We start from the raw sequence: 17456 nt of genomic DNA on the forward strand, positions 1-17456 counted from the left end.
AAGGGTTTAAGGTCACATTCAGAATTACACAAAAAACTTTCAAACCTAGAAGGCAAACTGGGAGCTTTCATTCGCTGCTTGCATCGACCATGTCTAAAAAACAAAGTTTAGATAAAGACTATCCCAACAGGTGCCTAGTTTCAAAACTAACACAAGCAATTTATCATGAAACGCCTACACCTGCCAGCTGCTTCTTGTCGCTGTTCCCCCCGTCCTACCATACACACACTCCAGGTGAATCAAGCCTACTCTGCAGCTCACCTGAGGGCGGAGGAGGACGAAAACGGAGTAATGGGGGTCAGCCTGAGAATTCAGCGGGCCCCAAACGCCTTTCCTCTGGCTGCTCATGGCCACTTACGTTTCAATACAGAAGGTTTAAAGACTTTTGAAGAAGAAAATAAAATCTTGGCTATTAGTTTCCTTGTCAAAAGCCATCAGATGGACAGCTATTAACCAGGCAATGAGTCTCAAGTTCTCAGATAACAATAAAACAAAACAAATCCCTCAACTTCTCCTACTGAAACCTTTTATTCTGATTCGTTGGTGCTTAAGGGAAACAGCGTGCTCATAATTCCTTGTGCCCTGGACTGACGACACCAACTCGTCCTGGCCAATTAGGAATGAGGCCAAACCGCATTCTTCTTAGAGGTCTATTCAAGTGATAAATGGCACTTAACTGACTTCTTTCATATAATCTTTAACAAGAACTCATAAGTCGCATTGATTATGCCCCAAGAGATGAGGGACTGATGGTAACTCAGATGGGCACCTCTGAAAAGATCTGTCAGTTTCCTGTCCCGTTCTAGCCAGATTTTTTGGAAAACCTTGGGGAAAGACTGAAACTCCCCACCAATCTGAGACTGAATGCGAGTTTTTACGACATTAACTGGAAAAAACAAGATTCCCAGCACAGCCCCCAACAGGCCTCCACAGATAAAATCGTTGACCAGATGAGCACTGTGAGTTGTGGCGTCGGCAGATGCTCCTTGATGGGCCCTCGAAGGTCAAAAAAAAGGACATTGCTGAAACCATTACGGAAAAGAATGGGCACCAAGCCTCGATAATACTCTCTCATCCCATGGCATTTCAGCGCCTTGAACGCGTGCTAGGTGTTTCTAAATTTGTCATGATGCTTGTGGTCTTGAAGCAATGTCTGAACTCTTTCCAGTGGAGTGAAGATCGCTTCTGTTGTCCCTGCCAGTACCGCTGCCATGCTACGGGTTGCAAACTCCGGGGTACTGACATGCTTATGGAGAAGGCAAGATAAATCCTCACAGAGCCCAAACATCAGTGCCAGCGTGGTCGCCTTCTGCATCGAGGGGGGAAGGATTCCGCGGTATAAGTTTCGAAATCCATCCCTCCTCGGCTGAAGGACTGCGTCCCGCGTCCCGATCCCATACAGCTGCCGCCGGAAGAGGACCTTCTGAATGGGGAAGGTGATGGCTATATTGTTGAAGGCTGCACAGCAGCCACACAAGCAATGCTTCATTCCACCAACGTGTGCAATATGAGGTGCTATGTCTTGTTTCAAAGATGTTAGGAGTGGCGGCCTCTTTTCATGAGCTTCAGAATCCATGTTGGTTAAGATCTTTCTTCCTCATGAAGGATCTTTTTTAACCTGTAACACCACGTGAGCCTGGTGTTTTGGGAGATGGCAGCTTTTTGATAACTTTCTCAATTTCTTCCATGTTACTGGTCTGTCAGGTTCTCTCTTCTGGAGTCAGTTGTGGTAAACAGATTTCCATCGCCGCAGGCGCCCGGCCCCACGCCCGGCAGCCGCCCGCCCGCAGGTCGGCGAGCGCCCGAGCCGGGGAGCAGCGCCCGCGCAGGCGCCTGTTTATGTTTTTAATTACGAACGGCAGACGTCCATTGAAAAGTAAAATTCAAAACTCCTTAAAATGAGTACATGAAGCCAAGAACCGGGACCCTGAAAATGTATTCCATTGAAGGACGAGACCCTTCTCGGTGGAAGGGATACTGGACAGGCTCCAAATGTTGGAAGTTCAACATGTTGCGACACGTGTTGCAAGTACTGTAACAGAAGGCTCAGGCCTGCCCCTGGGAGAACTGCCTTTCCTAGACCCCAGGGTCCAGTAGGATGACCCCCCGAGGGGTGCTCACTTTAATTCTAATTTTCTATATCATTAAAATTCACTCTAAGGAGAAATTGAATTTTTAAGGTCAAAGAAGAGGGCCCCAAGCTGTGAGGGTTCCTTCAAAAGTATTTTTCCTTCATTCAAGATTCATTTTCTCTTGTCATGCCTTGGACCAGAGAAGACTGGAAGATGCTGCCAGAGCGCTCTGGCATTCCTCTGCCATTTGGGATGAGGTTAGAGAATACTTGGCTCTTTTCCTGGTGAACAATCACTTCATTTCCAGGGGTAAATTGGCTCACAAAGAAAAGTAATATTGCCCTAAGTTCTCAGTGTAAGAAGCAGTGGAGGAAGGAAAATGGGGAAATTCTTGAAATTCTCCCTCCAGCCCATGATCTGTAGAATACAGCCAAGCCAACAGAGTGGTAGATGGTGTTTTGCGTGTGTTTAGTTTCTCTGTGCCTCATGTTTATAGCTCAAAGCTTCCTTGCCCTGGGAGACGTACCCTGCCAAATTATCAGGCAGAGTTTAGCCTGATATTTGTTAAATAGGTTTTCTCTACTAGCCTGTGGATAAATGTAAATAAATATAATAGGATGCATTTATTTATGAAATGGGACAATGCCAAAGAAACTACTGCCAAAATGACTTCCAGGGGATTTAGATTAATTTGCATCACTCATCCTATGCCTGATGCACATTGAAAATGTCTGTGTCTTATCTATAGCAAAAAAAAAAAAGAAAATTGTAAAAATCATATTAAGGTATCTAATATATTATCTTTCTGAACTCTTATAAGAGATTTTTCTCACTCTTTTAACTGCTACATCTAAATAGTCAAATGATTATTAATTTTTATAATTATCTTATATAATATGTTAAGATCTTATGGCTGAGAACCATATCTTAGACTTCAACAGCACTCTATTAATAAATTAAAAAGCTCTATGAAAACAAATTATTCAAGTTAGATTCCTTTGCCAAAGTATATACTGGCATTAATATACTGACATTAACTTGGTATTTAAATTGGTTTCTGTGCTCTTTTCTTGAGACAATATCTTGCTTTTACCTCTGTAATCAAAAGTGTCTTTTCCTCAGAGCACATGGTTTAATTATGCATTGGCATTGTTGATGGAAAAGGGAAAGATAGCAAGTAATTTGCTATATAATCACGACTTAGTAGCTCTTAAAATGACAGTATATTGAGGAACATTAATAGCAATGTCTAAATGTACTAGAGTGCATAGGAAATACCCTGCTAATACTCAGATTCAAATGCTTTTCTTTTCTAGACAGCATTTGAGTAGAAGGGAGAATATTCTCTTAATCTCCATTGACTATTCAATCCTGAATCCAACTGAGGATTACTGAAAGTTTCAATGAAGAGTTTAATAAAGGAGGGTTCTGCCTAGGGACAGGCCATTCATTCATTCAGAGAATATTTATGTAGCACTTAAGGTTCAAGAACCAACTTCTAGGAAAATCTAGAACCTAGAATGGACATCTATTTCTGTGGTCAGTCTATTTTCTCAGAGGTCACATAAAATTGGGAGGTGAAATTCCTACAAAGGCAAAATAACTTGGTGATTAATATTGTGGGCATAGAGTTAGACTTTTGTTGTTAGTGTTGTGAAGTTGGTTCCAACTCCTAGTGACCCCGTGTAAGGCAGAGAGGAACTCTGCCTCAGTCTTGCGCCATCCTCTCAACTTGCAAGGCTATATCAGACAATGCTCCACTGCTATTCATAGGGGTTTCACGGCCAATGTTTTTGGAAGTGGGTGGCCAGGTCCTTCTTCCTAGTCTATCTTAGTCTAGAAGCTCCACTGAAACCTGTCCACCATAGGTGACCCTGCTGGTATTTGAAATACCAGTGGCATAGCTTTCAGTATGACAGTAACACACAGCCAGCACAGTGTGACAACCAACAGATGGGTAGTGTGGTTCCATGACCTGGAAATGACCCAAGCTGTGGTGAGGAGGGCACTGAATCTTAATCACTAGACCACCAGGACTGGCAGAGTTAGACTGCCTGGGTTCAAATCATTACTCTACTGCTCACCAACTGAGTGACCTTGGGCAACGTACAGAAACTTTCTGGGCTTCAATTTTCTCATTTGTGTGATAACAAAAGAACCTACCTCTTAAGGTTCTTGAGCATGAAAAATAACAACATACATTCTAAGTTTTGTTAGCTTTTATTATTCAGAATGCTTAAAGGTATCCCATTGGATTCTGGACCAATCAAGCTGAGCTTCTGAAGCTGTCTTATTTTCATAGTGAGTCTGTATGTAGAGACAATTCAGACAGACTCAATAATGTATGTCATATGCATCCTTCAGATTCTGACTTTAAACCTCTGGCAGATTGGGCAACAAGGCTAATGCGAGCCTATTAACCTCAGTAAATTTTTATAACAAAAAGAAAGTCTTGAACTGATAGGTAAGTGTAGAAAATGATGAGGCGCTCTATTATTTCAGCCCCTGATCAGTCTTCTGTACAAACTCTTTCATTTTTCAATCTCTGAAGCTTTCTGATTTTAAAAAATGTTATGAAGGGGCCAGCCCCATGGCCTGCTGGTTAAAGTTCCACCACCTGGGCTTCAGTAGCCTAGATGCACAGGTTCAGATCCTGGGTGCGGACCTACTCCACTCATTGGCCATGTTGTGGAGACGTCCCACATACAAAGTGGAGGAAAGACTGGCACTGATGTTAGCTCAGGGCTAGTCTCTCTCAAGGCAAAAAAAAAGGAAGAAAATTGGCAAGGGATGTTAGCTCAGGGGGAATCTTCCTCACCAAAAGAAAAAAAAAATATTATGAGCTAACATACATACACTGTGAGAAAAAATTGAAACCCCATGAGTTCAAAGTTATATATCTTTGTCTTTATATAATTTTCTACAAAGGTTACGCTTCATTGTCTTTACAAAATAGTTTCACATAAAGTTCAAAACCATTTCCAGAAAAACTAGATACTAGAATAGACTAGGCTGTGCCCAGGAGACATTACAGAGAATAGGGAACTTCAAGATCTTCATCTGATCGTTTTATTTTTCAAGCATCTAAAATGTGACTTGTGGTAGCTTGATCATGGTGGTAGTTCTGTCATGAAGAAGACAGAGGTGATTGACATAGATATAGACTATTTCTACACACATACAAAAAGTGCAGTTTTGAAAATTACCTAGCTCATTTTATTCGATAAATTCTTTTTAAAGTCCTGCTCTGTACTAAGCGCTGGGCTGAATTAAAATACATACAAAGCCATACCTGCCGTGAAGGAGTTTATCAGTCAAGTAGATAAATGGAACATATACATAAATATACACAGCTGTGGTATGTGATTCATGCTAAATAATCAGCATGAATTAAGACCAGAAAAGCAAACAAGAAAAGAATCTTTGCTGAGATGCTCATATAAGGCTCAGATTAGGCTCAGATGAGCTGTAAGGGATGTATAGAGTTTTCCACTGAGCATGATAGGCTTTCAAGTAGTACTTAATAAAATAAGTTTTCATTCACTACTTGTCATCAACTAAAACGTAGGGTGACCATTCTAAGTGGTGAGACTGGTATGAGTCGAGGCTTATAGAAATCTTATCTATCCTTCAAGACCCAACACCAATGCAGTCTCTTTTTTGAAGATTTCTCTGATTCCCTCAATATTATTTATGACTGATTTCTTCCATTTTTATGGTCTTCTTGGTATGATAGAAATGCCTATGCTTATTTTATCCTCCATCTTTCAGTATCTCATCAGCTCCTTAAGAATAACGTTCTCATCCTGTTCATCTTCGCCCAAAAGCACACCCTTGACACCAGCAATTATTTGTTTAAAGATTGAACGAACCAGGAACAAACTTTAAAGAGTGGTGAATGCTCTAAAGATAACTCAAGGCTTCCACACTTTGTGCTGTGATGTAGGTGGTTTTGGAAGACTGCAAGATTGAATTGGAGCCTACTCCAAGAGCAGCTTAGAGAATGGACTTGTTTATTCTCCAGCTTTCTCTCAAGAGATGAAATCTCTGAATTGAGTCATATCATTTGAACTTGATCCTGATTTATCTTCATGACTCTTGGCTCCACTTATATAAAGAAAAGAGAGGAACTGGGCAAAGACCCAATAGGGTGAATCAATGTCGAAAATCAATTTTGTACACACTTTTCTTCCCTTCAGTAGCAGAATATTTTTATTTTTCTCTGAATTGCTCAAGCAGCAAGGTGAAGTTTTATTTCACTTTTCCTGTGGATATACAACCTCAGTGCTAGTGGAAGTTAAATCTTCAGTACACACACTTCTGCAGAATTTCAAGATCCAAAAACATGTCTCAGAAGGAAATGAAGTGAGAATTATTGGTAACTATAGGTCATAGAGACCAAGAATCTGAATTATTCAACCCTAAAATATTATTTGTTTCCATCATATAGTGTGAAAAGAGAAACAAAAAGTTGGGCAACCAGGGGTTTTGTTTCTGTATGGCCATTTTCCACAATCTGTAGGACCCGGAACAAGTCAATCCGTTATTTATTCACTCAGTTTCCCCATTTATAAAATCTGTTTCCCTTCCACTGCTGAGATTTTCTCACCCTTAAGGTAAAATCTCTCCCCTGCAGCTGTCGAAATCAGAGCTAGAGCATGAGGCTTGCAACATCATGGTCCAGACCCTTATAACAATTCCTACTTTTGCACATCTCTCATACGAGGCTCTGTTTTTTAACTGTAAATGCACTTCACAATTCAGCCTTTTCATTTGGAGGGTTTTAGAAACCAATCAGCAGTTTGAGTTTTTTCTTTATTTTGTAACTTTTTTGGCATTTGAGTGAATAGAACAGGAAACAATTTTATAGCAGAGATAGATCTGTGTAGGCCTCAGCAAGGCTATTAAATAGGCCAAATTAGTTTCACCCTGGTTTACCTTTCTCCTGTCAGTGCACTTTGTGCAGATTCAGCTCTTAAGATTTTGTTTCTCCTAGTCTGCAGTATTCTTCACTTAACCCATTAGTAGACAAGGGGTCTCCGTCTCAAATATAATTGGGCTGAGTATAATACAAGAAAAGGGAGTGGTAGTGTGAAGTACTGAATGTATACCACACTAAAGGCATTTATTTATTTATTTTTCTCCCCAAAGCATATACATAGTTGCATATCCTAGCTGTAAGTCCTTCTAGTTCTTCTAGGTGGGATGCTGCCACAGCATGGCTTGATGAGCAATGTGTAGGTCCACGCCCAGGATCTGAAACGGTGAACCCTGGATCACCAAAGTGGAGCACACAAACTTAACCACTACGCCACTGGGCTGGCCCCTAAAGAGATTTAAATCAATTTAAAATAAAAATCAAAAGCATGCCAGCCAAATAGAACAATTCCCCCTATCCAATTTGGCCAGATCTTGCAATCTCTGTTATACTCTTTAAAATCAGGGACCATCTTACTCAGTTTGTAGCTCCAACATTGTCTAAGAGAGTATCTTTATAGTAAGTGCTCAATAAGTATTTGTTGAATTGAATTAATCCCAGAGGAACAGCCCTAGAAATTTAGATATGCTGACATCTGGTGGTGAAGAGAGGGATTGCTTATGACTACAGGGTAGAAGACACAAAACTTTCTTAGAGCCAACATTTGCAAATTCTTAAGTGCTTCACGTGGGATCTTCTTTAACTCTCACAAAAACTCCAAGAATTAAGTACTACTATTACCACATTTAAAGTTATGAAACCAAGTCTTCCATTAAGAAATTGCCCAAAGACATAAAAAGGGGGACTGAGATTTAGTTGGAATTCTGTCTAAACCCTGAGCTTTAGACTTAAAGAAAAAATTATCTTTAGTCTATGTCACTGCTTTGTATTACAGTGAAAATATATTTATTAAACAACTTCAACTTAGGTTATTAGAACTTTCATGGAATATTCAAAACAAATGTGTTTCTCTTATTCCCCTTAAAAGTTTTTGTGCCTACTCTAACTTATAACTCTCTCTAATGCTTAGTAGGGCATCAAAAGTCCTCCCAAAAGTTGGTTCTAAACTCCTCCTCAGGCTTATTTCCTGCCACCACTGAAATGGAGAGAGGAGGAATATTATTCAGCCATGAGAAAGAAGGAATCCTGCCATTGGCAACAACATGGATGGACCTTAAGGGCATAAAGCTAGAAATAAACCAGACAGAGAAAGACAAATACTGCATGGTATCACTTGTATGTGGAATCTAAAAAAAAAGTCAAACTTGTAGAAAATTGTTTTCCAAGGGCTGGGGGGTGGGAGAAATAGGGAGAGGTTGGTAAAAGGGTACAAAATTTCAACTATTAAAATGAATAAGGTCTGAGGCTCTAGTGTAAAACATGGTGACTGTAGTTGAAAACACTGTATTGTATAATTGAAATTTGCTAAGAGAGGAGAACTTCAACGTTCTCATCAAAAAGAAAAAAATAAATATGGATGCTGGATGTGTTAGTTAACTAGATGAGAGAAGCCTTTCACAATATCTACGTATAGCAAATCACAACAGCGTACACTTTAAATATCTTACAATTTTCTATGTCAATTATACCTCAATAAAGCTGAAATTTTTTTTAAAAAGAAAGAAAGAAAATGGAGAGAGCACGAAGCAGAGCCTTCCATGACTTGTCTCATTTTCCTTCTAGGTTAAAATTAAAATGTTGGTCTTCCAGACACCTCCTCCCAACTAAACATCTGCTCGTGCTGGTCAGGCTGCCTTTTCTTGAGTCTTTCTCCTACTGAACTCCATGAACAGAAGTGTTATTTCCGTCCCAGACTCACATCTCATTTGTAGGCTTCCCTAGTCACAGCAACCCTCCTTCTACTTTCGCATGCCCTTTCAGAGGCAGTCACTGATTTTCCTCCTCCTACCGGCTACTTAATCAACAGACAACAATTGTGGGTAATTTAACAGCCTTCCTTGGCTTCAGAGCCCCCTCAAATGAAAACCACAAAGAGGTTTTTCCCAGATATCCCAAAGGAAGGCCGTGTAACATCATGGTCATGAATACAGACTTTTGAGTCATTGAATCTAATTCTCATTACTTTCTAACTGTGACCTTGCAAGGTTGTTTCCTCATCTATAAAATGAGGTGATGCTATCTGTCGAATGTAACCATTGTGAAGATCAAATAAAATTAGATAATTCACTGACTGTGTTTAAAAATTTGTAGCCATTTTTAAAATAAGCAAGAACAAAAACTTAAAAATAAGCAAAAGCAATATTCCATTCTATAAGGGTACAACAGAACGCAACACTTTTAAGTGTTTTGAGGTTTATTGTTGTTTCAGGGAATGATTCTACCTGAGCCAACATCTGTTGCCAATCTTCCTCTTTTTCTTTCTCCTCCATAAAGCCCCAGTTCATGGCTGTGTATCCTAGTTGTAAGTCTTTCTAGTTCCTCTATGTGAGCTGCCATCACAGCATGGAAGCTGATGGACGGGTGGTGTGGTTTCACAACTGGGAAGCAAACCCGGGCCACCAAAAGGTGAGCACCAAGTTTTAACCACTAGGCCATCAAGGTTGGCTCAAGTGTTTTGAATTTTGACCAAAATAAATTAGCTTTTTATGTGTTATGCTCTGGCCGAGGAAGTGCAAGACTTCCACCATCATTGGAAGCACCATGACATTGGTCATGGGTTGAAAAGCAGTGCAAATATTCTTGACTATTCCCTGCAGCATGCCTTCATCTCCTGGTATGAACATCTATCTCCCCTCTCCCTTGGATCTTCTTCCTTCCTTCCTTCCCTCCTTGCTTCCTGCAGCTGCTTCCAACAAGGAAGCTGGCATTTCTTCATTTGCTAGATGTCCCCAAATCCATGCAGGCGTTCCCGTTGTCCCAAGTCTTTATGTTCTTCGCTGTGGAGCAAAGAGAAGATGGATCTCTTCCTTGGTAAAACTGACCACCTCTCACTGTATAAGTTCCAGGCTACAGTATGCATAAAAGGCCCTTTGGCCGCCACCACAGAGAATTTTGTTTTGCCACAGCTGTATTAAAGAAGCATGACCTCCTTTTCACCTACCCGTGAATTGCCTTCCTTCCCTTTGAAGTCCCTGACTCCCCCCATCCCCAACATCTTCTTTTGTCCGTAGCTGAAGATGGTATTTAAGGAGAGAGTTTTGGCCATTTTGGCAAGTTACTCAGTTTTGCTGGGTTTCTCCCATGTATATGTGTTATTAAACTTTTGTTTTTCTTCTGTTAATCTGTCTCACCTCAATTTAATTCTTAGACTAGCCGGAAGAACCTAGAAGGGTAGAGGAAAATGTCTTCCTTCCCTACAGTAGTTACATAAACCTAAATGGTGTAGCTTACTACACATCTAGACTATATGGTACTAATCTTACAAGACCACTGTCATATACATGGTCTGTCACTGACCGAAATGTTGTTATGTAGTGCATGACCGTATAGCACTTACTTCTTTGGATGGTTTGAGGATGAAATAAGATAACAGATGGAAAGTGCTTAGCTTCATTCCTGACACATGGTAAATACCCAACATATAGTAACTTAGTATTTTTATCCACCAGACACAGCACTACCAGGGCCCTATTCTCTAATCTTGTTCCTCCGTTTCATCAACCAACAAATATTGAAAACCTTCGTATAAGTAAAATGCTTTATTTATCAAGTCATCTGAAAAATCCATTGAAAATATTCTGAATGTTATGAAGTGAAACTGGAAATATTTATAAAAAGACTTCATCAGTATTTCCCCAAATTAAATGCAGTGGAGAATGGATAAGGAGTATATTTTCCATGGCTTTCTGGATAGTACCAAATAACTTGACATTCTCCAAAGAAGATCATCTAGAGATCATTCAATGGCTTCTTGAAACAAAAGTTTTCTTGAACAGAAGTCTTTCATATGAGCTAAATATTAGATGATGTTGAGAAATCGCAATTGTTTGTTAGGTATGATAGATAAGGGTATTGTGGCTATGTAGAAAAATATTATTTTTGGAGAGGCATGCTGAAAAATTTAGGGATGACATATCATTAATTTACTTTAAAATAGGTCAGCACTAATGAATGTCATGTCAATAAAAGTTTACATAAAAATAATTCAGCCAAGAAATGAAGTAAATGTGGAAAAAATGTTAAAATTTGTTGACTCCAGGAGATGGATATTTGCATATTTATTGTGATATTCTTTCTACATCTGTGTTTGAAATTTTTATTAAACAGGGAAAAAATAATAAGGTAAGAAATCCAGTGCCAGGCAAAAAGAAAAAGTTTTTAAAAAGAAATCAGTTCTTAGTATCCAATTCTATCTCAGAAAGTGCTTAAATAATTTTTGGCCTGTGTCTGCACAGAGGAATCAAAATTCTGCATCAAACAAAAAGCAGACTGCTCTCAATGATGAATCCTCATAGTCATGCCAAATAAGCAATAGTGACCAGATTGCTTCTATTATTATCTGATTATTATTGGTTCCATTCTCAAGAAGGACTTATTGTCAATCATGTATTTTTATAAATCAATTTAATATATTATTGCCTGTATTCTACTATTTATTTTTCAATTTATTTTATTAACAATATTACTTCATTCTACTTATTTTCATTGTTATTTTCCATTTATGGCAAGTAATTCTTATTTTATATTTACAGTCATTTCCTTTTCAAATAAATTTATTTAAGTAAAAAAGTGAGTTGATATAAAGAAAATTGTTGGCAAAAATTATGATGGTGATAATTGAATGACTGAAGTTTGGAAAACACTGAGCTAAAGAAAAGAGAAAAATCAAAATGAGTTTTAACAAGTTATATTCCATAAAACAGTCTCAAAACTATGCTCCCAGAAAAAAAAAATGCTTTGCGGTAAAACGAGTTTGGGAAACACTGTATTCTACATCGCCCTCTAAGAGATTCACAGTGCAATTTAACATATTAAAAGCTTAGAGAAGGTCTTCAATAAAGAAACTCATTTAATTTTAAGTCAGCAGTTCCCAAAATTTATTTGATTGGAAAACTTACAAAATAAATAAATAAAACTATTAACCTTGAGATTCATTTTAGGAAACACTAGTGGTAAGTGATTTTATGTTTAGGGAGAAGGGCTTGCCAGGATTGATGAGCATAGACATCAGCTGGGGCTTTCCTTTCTTCCTCTCCCCCTTCCTTGATCCTTTCAGAGGATCAGAGGGCAGATAAGCTGATGAATTATCAGGGGTAGGGCTGATATGGAAGACACAAGACCCAGTAAGAGATGAGCTATTGACAAGCTCAGCAGCAAGTCAGATCCCAAAACAGAAACATCTCAGCAGGAATCTCAGTGGTAGTCAACTCTGTATAAGCAGGTGGGAGGGGAGTAGGCTTTAAGGCTGAGTTAAGAGGAAATGAAGGTGCTCTGTAAGTTATAAAAGTAGCTCAGTAGAATTCAAGTTTGAGTATTGGGTGTCTTGCTTGTTTTCAAAATGCATTCTAGACATTAACCTTCAAACTTGGGTTACCATTTTATTTTCTGACATCTGCCTACTTTTTGTTGTGTACTCCAAAATAGTCTAGGTGATGACAACTACTGGCTAAAAGGTGAAAGAGCACTTCATGAAATTAAAAAGGAATTTTAAAAAATTATTTTCAATGTCTGTTTAAAATTTTTCAAATCTGCCTGTTTAATAAAGATGCTTTCAATATCAAAAGGTGCAAAATTCAGAGAGAAATAATTGCATGTAATGAAGGAGAAGACCATCTTAAATATCAGGGAATGTGATCAGTTTGTAAGTTCAAGATGCAAATGCAAAGGAAGACATGGGAAAGAATTTCACGCTATAAACCCTGTGATGGTAAACACAATGGCATTGGACCAGGGACACCGAACCTCTCTGGGATGAATAGAACTCAACTATGAAAGTCTTGATGAATTTCCAAACAGAGCAGAATAGTTGAGGAGGCAAACATCATGTTAAAACCTAAAATACATCCATGTGCCTAACACATCGTAAGCATATTATAAATATCAGCCATTAATTCCTTCACAGAAACCATTTTGTCCATTTTGTTCCTGATATTTCTTAGTGTGATGTGCCTGGGAGGACTCACATTCTTCCATTATTTTGGAAAGAAAAAAGAAATAATGTGACTCGAGAAATTGAAGCTGATTCATTGCGGTAGACAACAGCTGAAGAATTGAGGAAGAAAGCCAATATTTTCCCAAAACATTTAAATTAAAGAAATCTGAAGGAGAAGAAAAAATTTGTTTCCCTTGTTTTTCTAAACATGAATGTGCTAGATGCAGAACACACTACGAATTACTGACAATGTGAGAATGAGCAGTGTCAATCACTTTCAGATATCAGGAGCCCTACATGATACCTACTAACCCTCATCAAATCTCGCAACCAACCAGACTTGTCTTCTGGAGTGAGTATCAAGGCAGGTATGTCTTGGGTAAGCTTGGTCCATCCAGAGTGACATAGTGTATGACATGATTACAACATGATCAGGCTTCAGGTCCCTTATACATTGCATCACCCATGCTCAACTCCACCTGGCAGTGAACTGCTGAAGTAAAGAGAAAACAAATACTGTTCAAGTGAAGTCGAACAACCTTATAGATCTTTTGGAATGGTCTGAGTCTACAAGCCAAGGACTCTGTCTCATTCTTTAGGGCTGTTCCCTCTCCCTCTCGGAGGCGGGGACATGTTCTCTCTTCATCCATTTTCCCATCTGCAAAATGAAAGTGGTGGGTGGATGATACCCCCAGAACATTTCCAAGTTTTTAATGCTATAGAAGTTTCTTTCTCCAATTTCCTTTTTTTTTTTATTAGGCCTCCCAAATTCAGACAGAGCCTCTTCTTCGATGTCACCGTCTTCTGTAATCACTGCCAGCAAAAGGACTTCATAACGGTAGGTGAGGAAGCCGTCAGTGCACAGCTGAGAGTACATTGAATCCCAAATGCAATTGCTCTGACATGGCATTTCTGTGCCTTTTCCTAGATTCCACAACAACTAGAGATGACAAACAGAGTATCTGGGCACAGAGCTTTTCTGTAAGACAAGAAAGAATCTACTTAACTCTTCTATACTGTTCTAGACATTATTTCATGAGTTAAGCGACTTCAGACACACACTTACCTTGGCTGGGCATCAGTGTGTGCTTAGATGAATGTTGGATTGATCGCTAAGGCACCTTTGGGCTTCGACGATACATGATTCTAAGTTGACATCATCATTTCTGGACTCTTTTATTCTAGCTCCGTGGGATATGGTAACACTTCTAAGGTCTTGCCTATTAGCCTAGAGCCTGAATCATCAGAGCCAGGAGAAGAAGAGGTTCACCCTTTGGGTGCTTTTGGGAACTTTGGGCCAAAGATTTAAAGCAGGCTTATAACAGACTGACTGCAGGGTCAGAAAAATCTGCTTTACTCCAGTGGATTGGAACTGTGATCATGAGGGCATTCATTTTCAGCAAGCCTATCTCTCCAAAACCATCAAATCATATCCTTCTGGTTGGGAAAACAAGGTTTTCTGTTTCGTTTTGCTTTTGTCTTTATTTACAAAATCAGCTGCCTATATCTGAATGAAGTGGGGACAAATACAAATTCAAAGCAAGAAGCTTAATTCTCCCTGTTGAAAATAAGGGAAGAGACTTCTCCCCAGAACTCCCTCTACCTAGAGCATTGACTTTAAAAAATGTGTAATTTTAAGTTCTTTCTCTCTTTGAAAAGTATATAAACCTTTTTAGAAACTAAATAAGACTTTTGTTAGCTTTGTGATCTAGGAATGTCCTTCTCAAGGACCTGGGAACTGTCCTTTTGAAATCTAAACATCAGGGGAGACAGACCGCCTACCTCAGTTTCTGAGGAAGGGTGGGAGGTTAACTTCAGTGGGCACCTTGCTACAAGTTGTAAGACTACCTCTTGCTACAAAGATATGAGAGGTTTCTTTTTCCTCCAGGTAAAGCCAATTAGCTAATACAGATGGTCACCCCAAGCACCGGGTGAATTTAAGATGAACTATGTGTGACCAGTGGTGCTGTCACGTCCTCTTACTTGAAGACCAGTGATTGTTTATCTCGATAACAGGTATGTAAAGGGTAATATCTGCTTGGCTATAAAGAAGGGTGAGATTTCTTTCTGTCTTTGCAATCTCTTAGCCAACTACCTCCAATGTGTATCACATTCTTTTTGGATGCTTATTCAGCAATAAAATTTTCTTTCTTTTCCTTCTACCTTTGTGGAGAGGTTTCTGGGTTGGGAGAAAAATTTGTTTTTAATTATATTTCCCCCAACAATGGATATTTTAGATCAATAGTTTTCAAACTGTGTTCTCTAGAGGGGCCTCCTAGGCTGTTGGGGGATTGAAGAGGACAGAAGGACAGACAGGGGACTACAAAGTGGGTGGCCTCTGAATTCTGCACCTGCTTCCACCAGAGAGTATTCTTTTGTGTATGTTGATATAAAATATCTGTGCTTTAGGTAATTTTTGCCTAAGATCAGAGTTTCTCTGGTAAAAAATGAAAATGGTTAAAAATCAATTATCTGTTGTATATATATATGTTTTCATCATCTGTTTCCTCCAATAGGATGTCAACTCCTTGAGGGCAAAGACTTTGTCTAAAAGTGTCCACTGCTAACTTCCCCAAAACTTAGAAGAGTCCCTGGAACACAGTAGGTGCACAATTAACTTGTGGGGAATTAATGAATGACCACAGACAATAAACAATGTGTGCCAGAAAAAGAGTAGAGAATGGACACACGAGTTTATAGGAGAATTGTCTTGGACACACACAGATGACTCTTACCTGTGGTTTCCTGTGGCTGCCTATGGCCCAAAGAACACGTGTGCACAGGGACATAAAGTATAGTAACACCAATGCAAGAGTGCATAAGCTACTGCATAGTAGCTAAAAGCACAGGCTTTTGGATAAGACAGATTCAAACCTTGTCTCTAATTAAATAACTGTGTCACTCTGAACAAGATTCTTAATCTCACTCTGGATTAATTTCTTCACTCGAAAAATAAGAGATAATAATATTGCTTAACTTTAAAACTATCCTTATGTGTAAGCAAGAGAGGCCGCTACCCTGGGTCCCGTATTTTAAAGGACCCTACAGGTCACAAACACAAAACCTATCAATTTGTTATAGAAAGTATGAACATCTCCCTTTCTGGAAGATGCTGTGCTCAACCTGGTCACATCATGACCCTAAGCATCTACTACATGATTAAGACTGGTCATGCCCCCAAAAAACTCTGCCTCACACCCTATGTTTTTGAAACAAGAGAGAAAATAACTTGTTCAAAGTGCCTAGAACAGTACTTGACACTTGCTATTATTCTTGTTGTTTTTGAAGACAGTAGTTCTCTCTTGGCTGTACTCAGTCTTTGGGCTCTGAAAAGCCTGTTAGAAAATCCCACTTGTGGATCTGCACAGCTGAGGACCACACACCCTCAACTCCAGTGGCCTCCACCAAGGCTCAGTCCCCCCACTGGACTCAAAGAACGGCTCGTTCACATCCATGACTGTTTTGGTGGTCTCCTCAACTTTAATATATTGAAATTAAGAAAAACCAGAGACTTAAGACCCAATTGATCTAATTAATCAGACTGTGCTTAGAAAGTTATATTTTTTTCATATTTAAGGAAATGATGGAAAAACTCCTTAAGTCTTTATTAGGTTTGAGACACTGAAAAAGTCTTTTCTGTAAGATGGCATAGGTCAACTTTTTGGTCAAGACCTCAGCAATAATCTTCTGGCTTCTCTCAGAGCCCCTGTCTCACTCACTATCAACTTGTCCTCTTTACAGTGAAATTCCAGTAGGGTGGTCATTAGGGTGACTATAAAATTTATTGTCCAACCAGAACACTTCAGTATAAGGGGAGCTATAAGTAACTATGGCAATACAGCAGGCATGAGCCCTGACTGTTCTTGGCAAAGCAGGTATATGATTATCCTATCCTCTAAGAAGATTGTCTGAGCCATTCCCCAGTTTAGGTCACTCCCTCTCCCCCATCCTTTGGTCAATTCCCTGCTTCTAGTTCAGTAGAGAAGGTAGATTTTGTGAGATAAGAATACAAGAGGCAGTTCCACATTGAAGGGTCATTCTCCATTTCTGTGGCTACCACACAATGAATTTTCATTTATAATTTACTCCTTCTTGTTCCAGAAAGATCAAAGGTGGTATATGGCCACTTAAAATTGAACAAGATAGCATAAATTGCGAGTAAGTAAGAAAAAATCATAACTAATATTTATAGAGTGGCTACTCTGGGACAGGCATAACGCCAGGCACTTTACACATTATCTCAGTTGAGCCTCCTAGCGATATTTCAGATGGGGAAGCAGAGCATAAAGAGATCAAGCCCCTCGTCCAAGGTCACACAGCCTGAAAATGTCAGAACTTAGATATGCTTTGTTAC

General features: G+C 39.2%; 1 pseudogene; it reads right to left on the minus strand.

Moving 5' to 3' along the window:
• Positions 1 to 673: 673 nt before the first annotated feature.
• On the minus strand, positions 674 to 1827 carry LOC100071513 (mitochondrial nicotinamide adenine dinucleotide transporter SLC25A51-like; annotated as a pseudogene).
• Positions 1828 to 17456: the final 15629 nt, after the last annotated feature.

Source organism: Equus caballus, chromosome 1 (genome assembly GCF_041296265.1).
Source record: "Equus caballus isolate H_3958 breed thoroughbred chromosome 1, TB-T2T, whole genome shotgun sequence".
NCBI classification, from domain to species: domain Eukaryota; kingdom Metazoa; phylum Chordata; class Mammalia; order Perissodactyla; family Equidae; genus Equus; species Equus caballus.